Consider the following 12,970-nt stretch of genomic DNA (forward strand, 5'->3'; position numbering starts at 1 on the left):
GTGGGAGGAAACCGGAGTACCCGGAGAAAACCCACGCAGGGACGGGGAGAACATGCAAACTCCACACAGGGAGGCCGGGGCCAGGATTGAACCCACGACCTCTGAACAATGTGAGTAACCCATGCATGAAAAAAATTATGTGCACCCCCGTTAATATGGGAATGTGCAATGAATGTCAGTATTGTATGGACAAACAACATATAATAATTTTGGGGTGGAATAAACAAGTACAATAGATTGACAAATATGTTAAATAGATTAATAATACATCCATTCATCCATCAATTATCTATACCGCTTATCCTCACAAGGGTCACGGGGAGTGCTGGAGCCTATCCCAGCAGTCTTTGGGCAGTAGGCGGGGGACACCCTGAATCGGTTGCCAGCCAATCGCAGGGCACACAGAGACAAACAAACATCTGCACTCACAATCACACCTAGGGGCAATTTAGAGTGTCCAATTAACCTACCAAGCATGTTTTTGGAATGTGGGAGGAAACCGGAGTACCCGGAGAAAACCCACGCAAGCACGGGGAGAACATGTAAGCGCCACACAGGGAGGCCGGAGCCGGGATCGAACCCACGACCTCTGAGCTGTGAGGCAGACGTGCTAACCAGTAGACCACTGTGCCGCCCTCTCACAAGATTTTGATTAACAAAAGTAAAGAGGTTTCCTATAAAATTCTAAAAATTTACCGAATAAAACATTTTATGATGTCCACTGATAGTGTAGCGGTACACACGCCCGAGTTGTGTGCTTTCAGCGTGGGATCGATTCCCGCTCAGTGACGGTGTCTGTGTGTGCCCTGCGACTGGCTGGCGACCAGTTCGGGGTGTAGTCTGCCTTCGCCCATTGACAGCTGGGATAGGCTCCAGCAATTCTCCGCGACCCTGTATAAGATAAGCGGTTTGGAAGATGATATGACATGACATTTTATGATAACGTTTAAAGTTGATATTGATACCGGTTGTTCATATTGCTCAGCTTCTCCTGAAACTTTATCTAATTTTTTCTGGTATTGTGAGCCTACAATGAAAGGATGTAGCAGGATCTATTGTGAATAAACTTACTGCAAATGTTCTGTTGTTTTATGAGCATGTTATTTTGTAAAGAGTAAGAAAGACGACAGTGACACAGTTTTGGTGGTAAATCTGCTAACTATATTGGCAAATTTCTACATAAATGTAAATCACAAACCGCATTTTCCGGTGTTTGACAAGGGCTTTGAATTATACTTATCAATTAGTGCCTGCCAAAACAAGAAGGTCAAGAATACTTTGGCTGCATGTGTAAAGGTGCTGCAAGTATAAATTGTAAGTTAAAAAAAAAAAAGGTAATGACACGTTCCAATGACAACTGGAATAAAGTGGATCCCACAAACGTAGACAGAACTCAAAAATTTGATTTAACAAAAAAAATTGACAATAATGATTACTACCGAATAAAGTACAACAGAAGTCGCTGGCGAAACACTGCCAGGAAAAAACATGAACAAAAGGACGCTCGCTAAAATGCGAGGAGAACGAGAAAATACTAAATCACTTGTTAACCACGGAACAAGGAAAAACCCAATTAGAAATAAAACAAAAACAGCTTTACACGAACAAAACTCACCAAAGATACAAGCTAGGATGTCTAGAAAATCATTTCACTTGAGGCAATAAATGCGAGCAAGGAGGAATAATCCGAAGATCTGTCGCGATGGCAGTCCTTTTAAAGTCACTGATTGCTAAAGCACCACAGGTGCGGCAAGGTAGGACACGAACCCCCAAGTTCCAGACAAGGGAGACAGGCCCAAAACATGACAGTACCCGTCTCACCCCCCGCCCCCCCCTCAACGGACGCCCCCTGGCGGGCCACCCGGCTTTGACGGGCAATGAGCGTGGAAACCACGAAGGAGAAAAGGGTCAAGGATCCAGGAGCGGGGAACCCACTGGCGCTCCTCAGGGCCATAGCCCTCCCAGTCAACCAGATACTGGAAGCCCCTGCGCCAAGAGTACAGGATGGCCCTGACTGTGTACATGGGATCACCGTCGACCAGACGCGGCGGTGGCGGCGGCACCAGCGGGCAGGAACCCACAGGCTTGACCAGCGAGACATGGCACACCGGGGACCCTCAAGGTAGGTGGCAGGCGCAGCCGCACCGTCTCGGGATTCAACACCTTCTCCACCTCGAACGGCCCGATGAACCGAGGCCCCATCTTACGGGAAGTTCCTCCCAGATGCAGATCCTTTGTGGACAGCCAAACCTTCTGACCAGGAAGGTAGACCGGTGCCGGACCGGACCCCGTCTTCGGTCTGCGATCCGGCGGTTGCGAGAAGCATTGCGGGACAAGGCCGCCTCCTTACAAATCCGATGAGCACGTCGCAGGTGAAGCTGGACAAGGGAGTTCCACCTGGCCTTCTTGGGAAACAAGGGAGGTTGATAACCGTAAGCGGACATGAACGTGACCAACCAGTGGCAGACGAGACGAGTGTGTTGTGTGCATACTCCACCCATGGGAGCTGGACAGCTCAGGAAGACGGACAACTGAGGCACACACATCGGAGCGCTGTTTCCAGGTCCTGATTCAACCGTTCAGTCTGACCATTTGTCTGAGGATGGTATCCAGAAGACAAGCTGGCCGTGGCTCCAAGCGCCTTGCAAAACCTCTTCCAGACCTTCGAAATGAACTGGGGTCCCCGGTCAGAGACGAGGTCCGCCGGGATGATATGGAGTCTGAAGACGTGCCGGAATAGCAGCTGCGCCGTTTCTAGAGCTGTGGGAAGCTTGGACAGTGCCACGAAGTGGGCCATCTTCGAGAATCGGTCAATGACCAAGAATGACGGAGTTACCTCTGGACACGGGGAGTCCCGTGATGAAGTCCAGCGAAACATGGGACCATGGACGAGGCGGAACTGACAACGAGCGAAGTAAGCCAGCCGGGGGTTGATGAGTGGGTTTGCTGCAGGCACAGGTCGAACAGGCCCCCACAAAGTCCGTGATGTCTTTAATGAGTCCCGGCCACCAGAATCGCTGTGCAATCAGCGAGTGAGTACAGTGGACCCCCGGGTGGCGAGTGATCTTAGATGCATGTCCCCACTGCATCACGTTGGTGTGTAACGAACAATTTTCCCGCTGGACATCCCCTTGGAACCTCATCATATCCTTGGGCCCCCCTCCACCAGCTTCTCAATTTCCCACTGCAAGGCGGTCAGGAAGAATGGGTTCAGTCTTTGTGCATCTTCTGATGGCTCATGGAGGCGTGAAAGAACGTCGGGTTTCAGATTTCTCGAACCTTTACGGCAAGTCAGTATGAAATTGTATCTGGTGAACAACAAGGCCCACGTGCTTGTTGAGAATTTTGTCTTTTGGCTGATTTGATGTAGGCTAAATTCTGGTGCTCCGTGTACATAGTAAATTGTTCTTCGGCTCCTTCAAGCCAGTGTCTCCACTCAAGTAGGGCAAGCACGATGGCAAGCAGTTCACGGTTCCCCACATCATAGTTTGCCTCGGCGGTGCTGAGTCGACGGGAAAAGAAGGCGCAGGGGTGGAGCCTAAGGTCAACGCTGGAATAAGACGGCCCCCACTCCTGAATCTGATGCATAACCTTGACCACAAAAGGAAAATCTGGGAAAGGATGGGTCAATACAGGTGGATTTGTACATAATGCTTTCAGGCTGCTAAATGCTGCAGCCGCACTCTCGGTCCACTTGAATGGAACCTCATTAGAAGCAAGTCTGGTCAGGGGCGCCGCCTTTTGACTGTAATTCCGAATAAAGCGCCTGTAAAAATTGGCGAACCCCAGAAATCGTAACTGTGCGTGGTTGGGGATGGCCAGTCTACGACGGCTTGTTTTGACGGGATCGGCTCGGAGCTAACCCTTCTCGATAATAAACCTTAGAAATTGGACGGATTGGGTATGGAATTCACATTTCTCGGCTTTGACATACAACTTATTTTCTAACAGTCTTTGTAGTACCATACGAACATGTTGCTTGTGTTCTACCGCCGTGCGGGAAAAATTATGAATGTCATCCAAATAGACAAAGCAAAATACGTTGGGCATGTCTCTCTGTACGTCGTTGATGAAGCATTGAAATACGGCCGGGGCGTTGGTGAGGCCGAATGGCATGACTACACTGTAAAAAAAAAAAAACGTTGTTTTTACGGAAAAAAAAACGGCAGCTGTGGTTGCCAGAATAATACTGTAAAAAATACGGCAGACTGTAAAACACATTACAGAATAACCTGTAAATTTTACAGTATAAAACTGTAATCCTCTACAAAAATTGACATGATAAACTGGTAAATTCAACACAATTTTGCAGCTAAATTAACACAACTATGCCTTTTATTCAAGACATTTTTCCCGTATAATTTACATGCAGCAGTTGCTTATTTTACATCTAATCCCATTCAATTTCACTGAAAAAAACCAGACGCAATACATTATTAAACAGTAAAAGCTTCATTAAAGGTCAGTGATTTTACTGAATTATTCTGCTTATTTTATTAAAACGTTGTTTCATGCAATATAATTTGTAGAATTAATTACGATGTTTTGTTGTGAAATAAACATCTACTTACTATCATTGAATTATTTGACGAAAGTCTTCATTAAATGAGTATTACTGGTAAATATGGACATACAGTCAAACTGACAATGTCTAACCAAGATTTTCATCTGTAATGTTTACTGTTAAAACTAAAACCACCAAAAGAAAAATTAATGGGACACAGATAAAAAGTAGACCGCTTCTATACTTGATGATTACATTTAAACTGCCGTGAGATTTTGTTTGACTTTTACCAGAAATGGGAATAAAACTGTGACCTGTGGTATGCAGCAACTTAAAAAATATACAATACCAATTTGTCATTTCAAACCCCAATTTTATTTATTTTACTAAAAAACAAATACACGTGCAACAAGACTGTCACAATATCTTCATCTGTAACATAGTAATGAAATCTTAATGCAAATCTTTTTGTCCATCTCGGGGGGGGGGGGGGGTCATTTTGACACTTGGTGTCGACTGAAAATGACATTACAGTTGCTCAGGTAAGAACCAATCACAGCTCACATGTTTTCTGAAGCTGAGTCATGATTGGTTCTTACCTGAGCAACTGGGATGACATTTTCAGTCGACAGAAAGTGACAAAATGGCCACCCCCTGAATTGGCTAAAAAACGGTGGATCTTACTGCTTAATTTATATTCCACAAACGTAATGTTAATCAGTATGCCGTGTTTAAGTAACCTTGGATCAAATTGAGGGCTCGGGTTCATGTGTAGACGGGCACAGCTGCTCTTCTCCACTTCCATGCCATCTATATTGATGGAGAAGTATCTAGGGAGGAAGAAAAACAAATAGATGAATAAAATACAGATTTAAAGACACACACAAAGACAGACACAGAAATTCACAAAACACACACATCAACACTGACAGACTGACTCACAGATGCACTAAAACTCTGCACATTCATAAACAATCAAACTAACAACCTTTTAAAGATGTTAATCTAGAATGTTTATCATTAAAGTTTAAAGAATGAACCTACCCCCCAAAAAGTTATATGACTGAGACATCACCCCAGAGGTCAGACCATGACTTACTTGAGTCCAAATTCAGATGTCGTGCCACTCGTGATCAGATAGGTCTTGGATCAAGGTGAGGACTGTGGGGTTCAAGTGTAGACGGGAAGTCCTGTTCTTTTCTACTTTGATGCCCTTCTCAGGATTTATGGAGAAAAAGCACCTTGGGGAAATGGAATAGCAACAGACAAAATGTATTAATGATAAAGTGACTTCCAAAACAACTATAAAATATCACATCAAGTTACTTTTTACTTGTTTAAGATAAGAAGATAAGATAAGAATGCCTTTATTGATCCCACAGTGGGGAAATTTTCATTGTTACAGTAGCAAAGATATAGGTCACACAGGGGCGGCGGCATAATGTGGCCATTAATGTATAACATTGACGGCAAACATTTAGAATCAAACCTATGTAGATATACGCAGTAACATGTGTATATACACATGTGTATACACACCAACCTACATCTACATAAAAAATATGAGGAACACTCATTTCGGCCTGTACATAGTACAGAGGAAAAAATACTCTAAGTGACAGTGCTGCAGTGCTGTAGTGAAATGTAAGGAACAGCATTGGATAAAAATAAAACTAGACTAACAGTAGTGGGGAATGTTGAGTATTGCACGGTATTAGTTTGTAGTTAACATTCAATACACAGTAAATGTTGGTTGACGAATCCAAAATGACACACCTCTGCAGGAACTCTAGGGTGGATGCCAGCTTGGATGGATAATGGATGTTGAAATTGAAGTAGCTTCCAAACATCACCGTGTGGAAGTAAAACAGGATTGCCCTAAAAAAGAGGGAATCACACACAAATGAAACAAATGGTTATGCACCTGAAACTTTTCTGGGCTCGGACAGTCAGACAGACTCAGACACACATACACAGGATATAGTTCACAACAAAAACAAGAACCAAGAATTCATCCAGACCTAAAAAGAAAACAGACCAACAAAGTGTTAACTTACCACAGACAATGATGGTAGGGGTCAAAGGGAGCTTGTCCATCTGGACTTCCTGTGCCAGACAGGTGTCCTCCACATTAGAAAGCATCATCGCTTCAGTTTCTTCAAAATAGGCCATCAGCAGCAGGACCATTTCTTTTACCTATGAAAACAGGTAACAACCTCAAAAAGTTCCAGTTCTGGATGGCTTGGCCAGAAAGCTTTGGACCCTTATTGACAGTACATGGCTTTGTCAGCGCATCGGACCCTTTGTACTTGAACTGAGTGATTCTGCGATTCAGATGTGTATATGTAAACCACATATTTTTCTTGATGAAATATTTCAAATATGTCGTGACCCAAACAAGGCGGGAGACCCGGCTGACAAACATGAAAGAGATTTCAAAGCATTGAACACAGGGTTTACCTTAATGCCTTTGACGCCCTCCCCGTCTCCAGATGCGAGATCATTGATGGCTGAATTGTACGTTTCAGGAGTGCGCTGTGGACCACAGACATTGGGATCATTTTCAAACTCACTTCGTGTAGTTTCACAGTATCTACAAAAATACTTTGAACAATGAAAATTCTCTGTAAACCCCCCAATGACATGTGACCCAAGGTTGTCACCTGCAATGCTCCTTTAATGGTTTTCCCGCCCACAGAGATTCCATTCTCCGCCAGATCTTTCAAATCATCTAACATTTCTGAGAAAATCTTAGCACAGCCAAACCGTTTTAGGTCCTTCTCTCCGCACAACAACACAAGGGACATGACGTCTGTATTTGACCGCACATGAGCAGGCAAATTTGCCACAGATAGACCGCGATGACTTCTTTTTTTTTTTTTAGCAGAGCCAAGAGGATTCACGATTTCGAATGCATCCTGATACAAAATTAGCTTCAGGCAACCTGGATTTTCAAGGTAGAACTTGTTTGACTTAAAGGTTTGTCCCTATACATATCGTTTATGTTTTCCACCGAACTTCCTCTGTGTTTGCGTGACTTATGAGCAGTGAAAGATGATTTCTTGGTGAACACGTTTTTACAACCAATTACAGGACATGATATAGTTCGCCCTTCAACTATGTGCCCTTTCAAATGTTGTAGCAGCTCTTTTGCAGTCTGAAAATGGCGCGCGCATAGCGAAACGGCACATTTCAAATCTGTGACAACTGCTCTGCTGTGCGTCGGTTCGTGCACATTGTGTAAGCGGTAGAAATGAGCTTTGAAAGCGGTATACGTGCGAAATTACCGTTAGCAGTCGACGCTAACACACTGGAAAACACAACGTGGTTCATTTCTATGAACGCGGCAATGCATAACATAGTCTCTCAATGTTAGCAGTGATTTGCTACAAAAATGGCATGTAATCATGTTAAAGCTTGAATGCGCGGTTAAGCTAGCTACTCACAAGGTGCAAAAGACCAGAGTACTATGACTAGTAGCTAAAGTCAGTTATCTTACCGCTCCTTGTCTCTGCTCATCCACGTCGCGGCTCCTCTTTCACCTTGCTGTCCTCTCCTCGTCTTCCACGCTCCTCCGTCGATTTCCGAATTCCCGCCGGTTTTCTGCTACTCCGTCGTCTCGTCTTCCCTGCTATTGCGTTGTCTCGCGTTGTCTTAACTGCAACTGTGTCGTGTCTTCTCCCGCGTCGTGTTCGTCCCTATATTTCTACTCTTCACCTATTTTTGTCGCTAGTTGTAACTTTTTGTGTCTTGCTGCTCCTCGCTAGTATTTCTGCTTTGGGTCAACTGCTCCCGCGTTAAGCAAACACCCTCCAATGACAGAAGAGTTCACAAACGGTGGCGCTCTGTGATTGGTACTTGCAATTTGAAATTCTAACAAGATTGATCGAAATCATCTACACGCAGACCTTAATTTACGGCAGAAAAGTGTTTTGTAGGGCGAGGGTAGGCTGTATAAAAATAAACTCATTTTTCTTGACCAATTATGTATCCTATAGTATGGTGCTGCTTTTCTAACCACACACTGTATTTATAATGTAAAACTAAACTAACATTACCTGATAAATATATATATATATATATATTGTAACCTTACTATAATATGATACAAAAATAGGGAACTGATTAACACATAAGAGCTGTCAATTTAATGTCAAAATATAGGCAATTTTTTACCATGATTACTACAGTTCTACTAGCTGTAGGTTTCAGTTCTAAACATGTTTATATTGAGTCTCAACTTTTTCATGTTATCATAATTACAAATTTAACTGGAAATCACAATATAGGAATTTGTAAAATGGGATACAATTAATTTCCGTTCTTTAAAACAATCCATATTGTAATTTTAACTGTATTGCATTGGTTCAAGTATTACAAGTTTTTGATGTATATTATACAGTAATATGTCAATTCTACAAGGAAATATGATCATTTTCACATACACTAACTGTAAAAATAACAATTATTAATTGTTCTTTCTTTTACAATATATTGCTTTAAAATATACACTGATTCATTGTTATTCCATTTACGGATTTTTAATGTCAGGATTTTACGGCATATTAATGTTAATTTCACGGTCATTTTTTACAGTGTAGATACTCGAAATGTCCTAGGGGTGTCTTAAACGCAGTCTTCCATTCATCGCCTTCACGAATTCGAACCAAATGGTAGGCACTAGGGAGGTCTAGTTTGGTGAATATGGTGGCGGTCTTTAATGGTGCGAATGCAGAGTCCAACAGAGGAACAGAATACTTATTCTTTACTGTGATTTAATTAAGTCCGACAGTCGACGCATGGCCTCAATGTCTTGTCTTTCTAATCGATGAAAAAACCTGCTCCAACGGGGGATGTCGATGGGCGAATCAGCCCGGCCGCAAGCGAACTTTATATATAATCGCGTAGGGCTTCTTGTTCTGGTTGAGAAACTTGATACAATCTCGAGTTCGGGAGTGGGGACTTGGGCACAAGGTCTATAGCACAATCATATGGTCGATGGGGTGGCAAGGATTGGGCACGATCCTTGCTAAATACTTTGCCAAGATAGTGGTATTCCTCGGGGACATTGTCTACGCAAATTATTTCCTAAGGGGTCATGTCAAACCGAGGGTTCTCTCCTCCCGCGGACTTGAGACAATGCGCATGACAAAAGGTACTCCAATTTTCCAACGCTGGCATATCCCAATCAACGTCAGGGTTATGAAATTTTAACCATGGGAGGCCCAAAACGACGGGAGCTGCCCGCGAAGGCATGACTAAAAAATTTCTTTGTTCCCTAGGGCTTCCAAAAGTTTAAGGTCCACTGGACCGGTGATATGCGTAACTGTAGCCAGGGGACGCCCGTTGAGATCATTCCTTTAGCTCCTCTAAAGGGCAATCTAACGCGTCCACGATACGTGGGTCAACAAAACAGTAGTCCGCTCCGGGATCAATGAGCGCTGTAATTCTAACAGTATGACCATATCCCGCCACCTCCCCCGAAAGTTCCAGCCGACTCGATTTATTAGCACTGTTCAAAAGTTCACTCGGTTCCTTCTGAGTAGGAACCTACTCAGTGTTCGTTCCGGCCACTCCAGGAGGAGGTGTCGACGCACTGCTACCGAGCTGGATGGGGTCTCCGGTGCGGCGATCGAGTCTGGCAGTGCAGTTCGCCACTCGATGACCTACTTGTCCGCAGTAGAGGTACGCCCCGGTCTGGAACCGCCGTCGTCTCTCCTCCGGGAGCAAACGTCCCCCTCCGAGTTGCATCGGTTCATCTCTCGGGGTTGCTCTGCTCTGGGAGGCCGGCCAGTCCGGAGCGTTGGGACCAGGGAAGTGACCTTGGAGCCCCCTGCTGGGCCGGAGGGTCGCTGCAGTCATGCGAGTGTTTTCCCCATTCTTTCAGCGTCCCTCCCTCATACGATTATCTACTTGTATGGTCAATGTGATGAGTTGCTCTAGATTGCGAGTGTCGTCACGTATCGCTAACTCATCTTTCACGGAGAAGCGGAGCCCGCGACGAAATATGCTACGCAAAGCAATCGAAACCACTTTCTGCCGCAAGAACGCGGAAGGAAATAGCATAGTCGGCTACCGATTAGCGTCCCCGTGTACAATCCAACAATTGCCCCCCTGCCTCTCTACAATGGACGGGTTGGAAGACGCGACGAAATTCATGAATAAAGTCTGTGTAGGAAGACCGGAGCTCCGGCCGAGCGTTGCTCACAGCCATTGCCCAAGAGGCAGCCTGACCAGTCAATAAGATAAGATAAGATAAGAATGCCTTTATTGATCCCACAGTGGGGAAATTTTCATTGTTACAGCAGCAAAGATATAGGTCACACAGGGACGGCGGCATAATGTAGCCTTAATGTATAACATTGACGGCAAACATTCAGGATCAAACCTATGTAAATATAAGCAGTAACATGTGTATATACACATGTATATACACGCCAACATACATCTACATAAAAAGTATGAGGAACACTCATTTTGGCCTGTACATAGTACAGAGGAAAAATACTCTAAGTGACAGTGCTGCAGTGCTAGAGACTCATCATAAACGCTATCTTTGAATCATCGTGGTAGTAGGTGGAAGGTTGCTGGTCGAAAATAAGCGAACACTGGTTAATAAACTGACCGCACAGTCAAGGTTCCCCCCCATAACCGCAAGCCCATCTCATCAAACCGTTGCCGAAGCATGGACACAGCGCTAAGGAGCTCGGCTAGCGAGGACTCCTGCTGGCCCATCATCCGCCCTTGACTGACCAGCGCTTTAAATTTCTCTGCGTCTACGGGATCCATGGTCGGATTATGACACGTTCTAGTGACAACTGGAATAAAGTGGATCCCACAAACGTAGACAGAGAGAACTCAAAAATTTGATTTAACAAAAAAAAATACAATAATGATTACTGCCGAATAAAGTACAACAGTACAACAACAAAGGACGCTCGCTAAAATGCGAGGAGAACGAGAAAATACGAAATCACTTGTTAACCACGGAACAAGGAAAAACCCAATTAGAAATAAACAAAAACCCGTCAGCATAAACGAACCAAAAACAGCTATACACGAACAAAAACACGCGAATCAAAACCAAAGATACAAGCTAGGATGTCTAGAAAATCATTTCACTTCAGGCAATGAATGCGAGCAAGGAGGAATAATCCGATGAAGATCTGTCCTGGCAGTCCTTTTAAAGTCACTGATTGCTAACAGGTGCGGCAACGTAGGACACGCCCCCCAAGTTCCAGCCGAGGGAGACAGGCCCAAAACATGACCCTTTATTGAGGTAAATTTGGTGCAAAAGGAACTTGTACTTGTACCAAGGAAATATGTACTTGTAACAAGGAAATGGTAAAAAATTATATTCGTAGAGAAAACAATGGGGTGGCAAGGATTGGACGTGTGAAATAATTTTGTATCTGAAAAAAAAAAAAATTGTACCTGAAAAAAAAAAATTGTACTGTAAAAAAAAGGAAAATTTGTACCTGTAGAAACGACAACTTGTATGTGTGAAAAACAAAATTCTCATTGGTAGGAAAAACGACTTGTAATTGTGGAAATAAATTTTGTACTTTAAGCAAAATTTACTTGTACTTGTGGGGAAATACTGATTTGTGCCTGTATGGATGCCAATTGTAGTTGAAGAAGTCACCACTTGGAGTCACGAGTGGTTTTTATGCTACTGTACGCACACGTGACTTCTGCACCACATTTACCACTACCATGTGGGGCAAAACAGATTTGTACTTGTAGAGACTCACGATTGTACATTTGGAGGCGGGTGCTGGGGCGGGGCTAGGTGAAATGCGCCATCTCGACCAATCAAGTGCGACGGATTTGGGCGGCTGAAGTTCAACCTCATTGGTTAACCTTAGTCGCCCAGCGGGAGCGCGCACGCTGGCGAGCTTCATTTTAGTGATTGATGCTTCAGGATAGGTGGTGTCTCTTACCGTTTTTTTTGGTGCCATGCAGGGATAGAATTGCATCTACCGCTGTGAAATACCGCGGATATAGTACAGCAATACCTGTACGATGGTCCCCTGTGTTGGTTAAAACATTTCTTAAGATGAGTTAGCTGACCTACAAACGGCTAACATAACGCTAATGTGACGTTCACAGGTGCACGATGCACTCAGTAGTAATTACGGTGTGTGTGCATTGACTTCATATTCTTTATTTGAGCTATGCAGAAGGCTAAACGTGCAGTTGTAATCCCGATGTAATCGCAGCACTGCAAAGTACTTGCTCTAAATTGTCGTATAGCGCAGGTGAGTAGCACTCGACGTTTTTTTTTGTTTTTTTTAAACTCGAAGCACAGTGGCCCATCACCTGGAGTTTCAGGGGAGCAAGTTAAAAATTCTAGGGCCCATGCCGCAAACAGACTTCCATCCATCCATTATCTAAACCACTTATCCTAAAATTGAAAAGAAAAAAAAAACTCACTTTCTAAAATCTTAAGGGGGAAATGCCAAC

At 43.9% G+C, this 12,970-nt stretch overlaps 1 long non-coding RNA gene across 1 annotated transcript; it reads right to left on the bottom strand.

Annotated features, from left to right (window-relative positions):
* Positions 1-5,098: 5,098 nt before the first annotated feature.
* Positions 5,099-8,388, bottom strand: LOC147127745 (uncharacterized). The gene is made up of 6 exons (XR_015084189.1): positions 8,004-8,388; positions 6,965-7,039; positions 6,562-6,700; positions 6,281-6,382; positions 5,604-5,745; positions 5,099-5,334 (listed from the first exon to the last, which is right to left on the bottom strand). It is a non-coding gene; the product is annotated as an uncharacterized LOC147127745 (long non-coding RNA).
* Between the last annotated feature and the right edge of the window lie 4,582 nt (positions 8,389-12,970).

The sequence above is a fragment of the Filicampus tigris genome, chromosome 21 (assembly GCF_054856515.1).
Source record: "Filicampus tigris isolate MCC_2025a chromosome 21, RoL_Ftig_1.0, whole genome shotgun sequence".
NCBI classification, from domain to species: Eukaryota; Metazoa; Chordata; class Actinopteri; order Syngnathiformes; family Syngnathidae; genus Filicampus; species Filicampus tigris.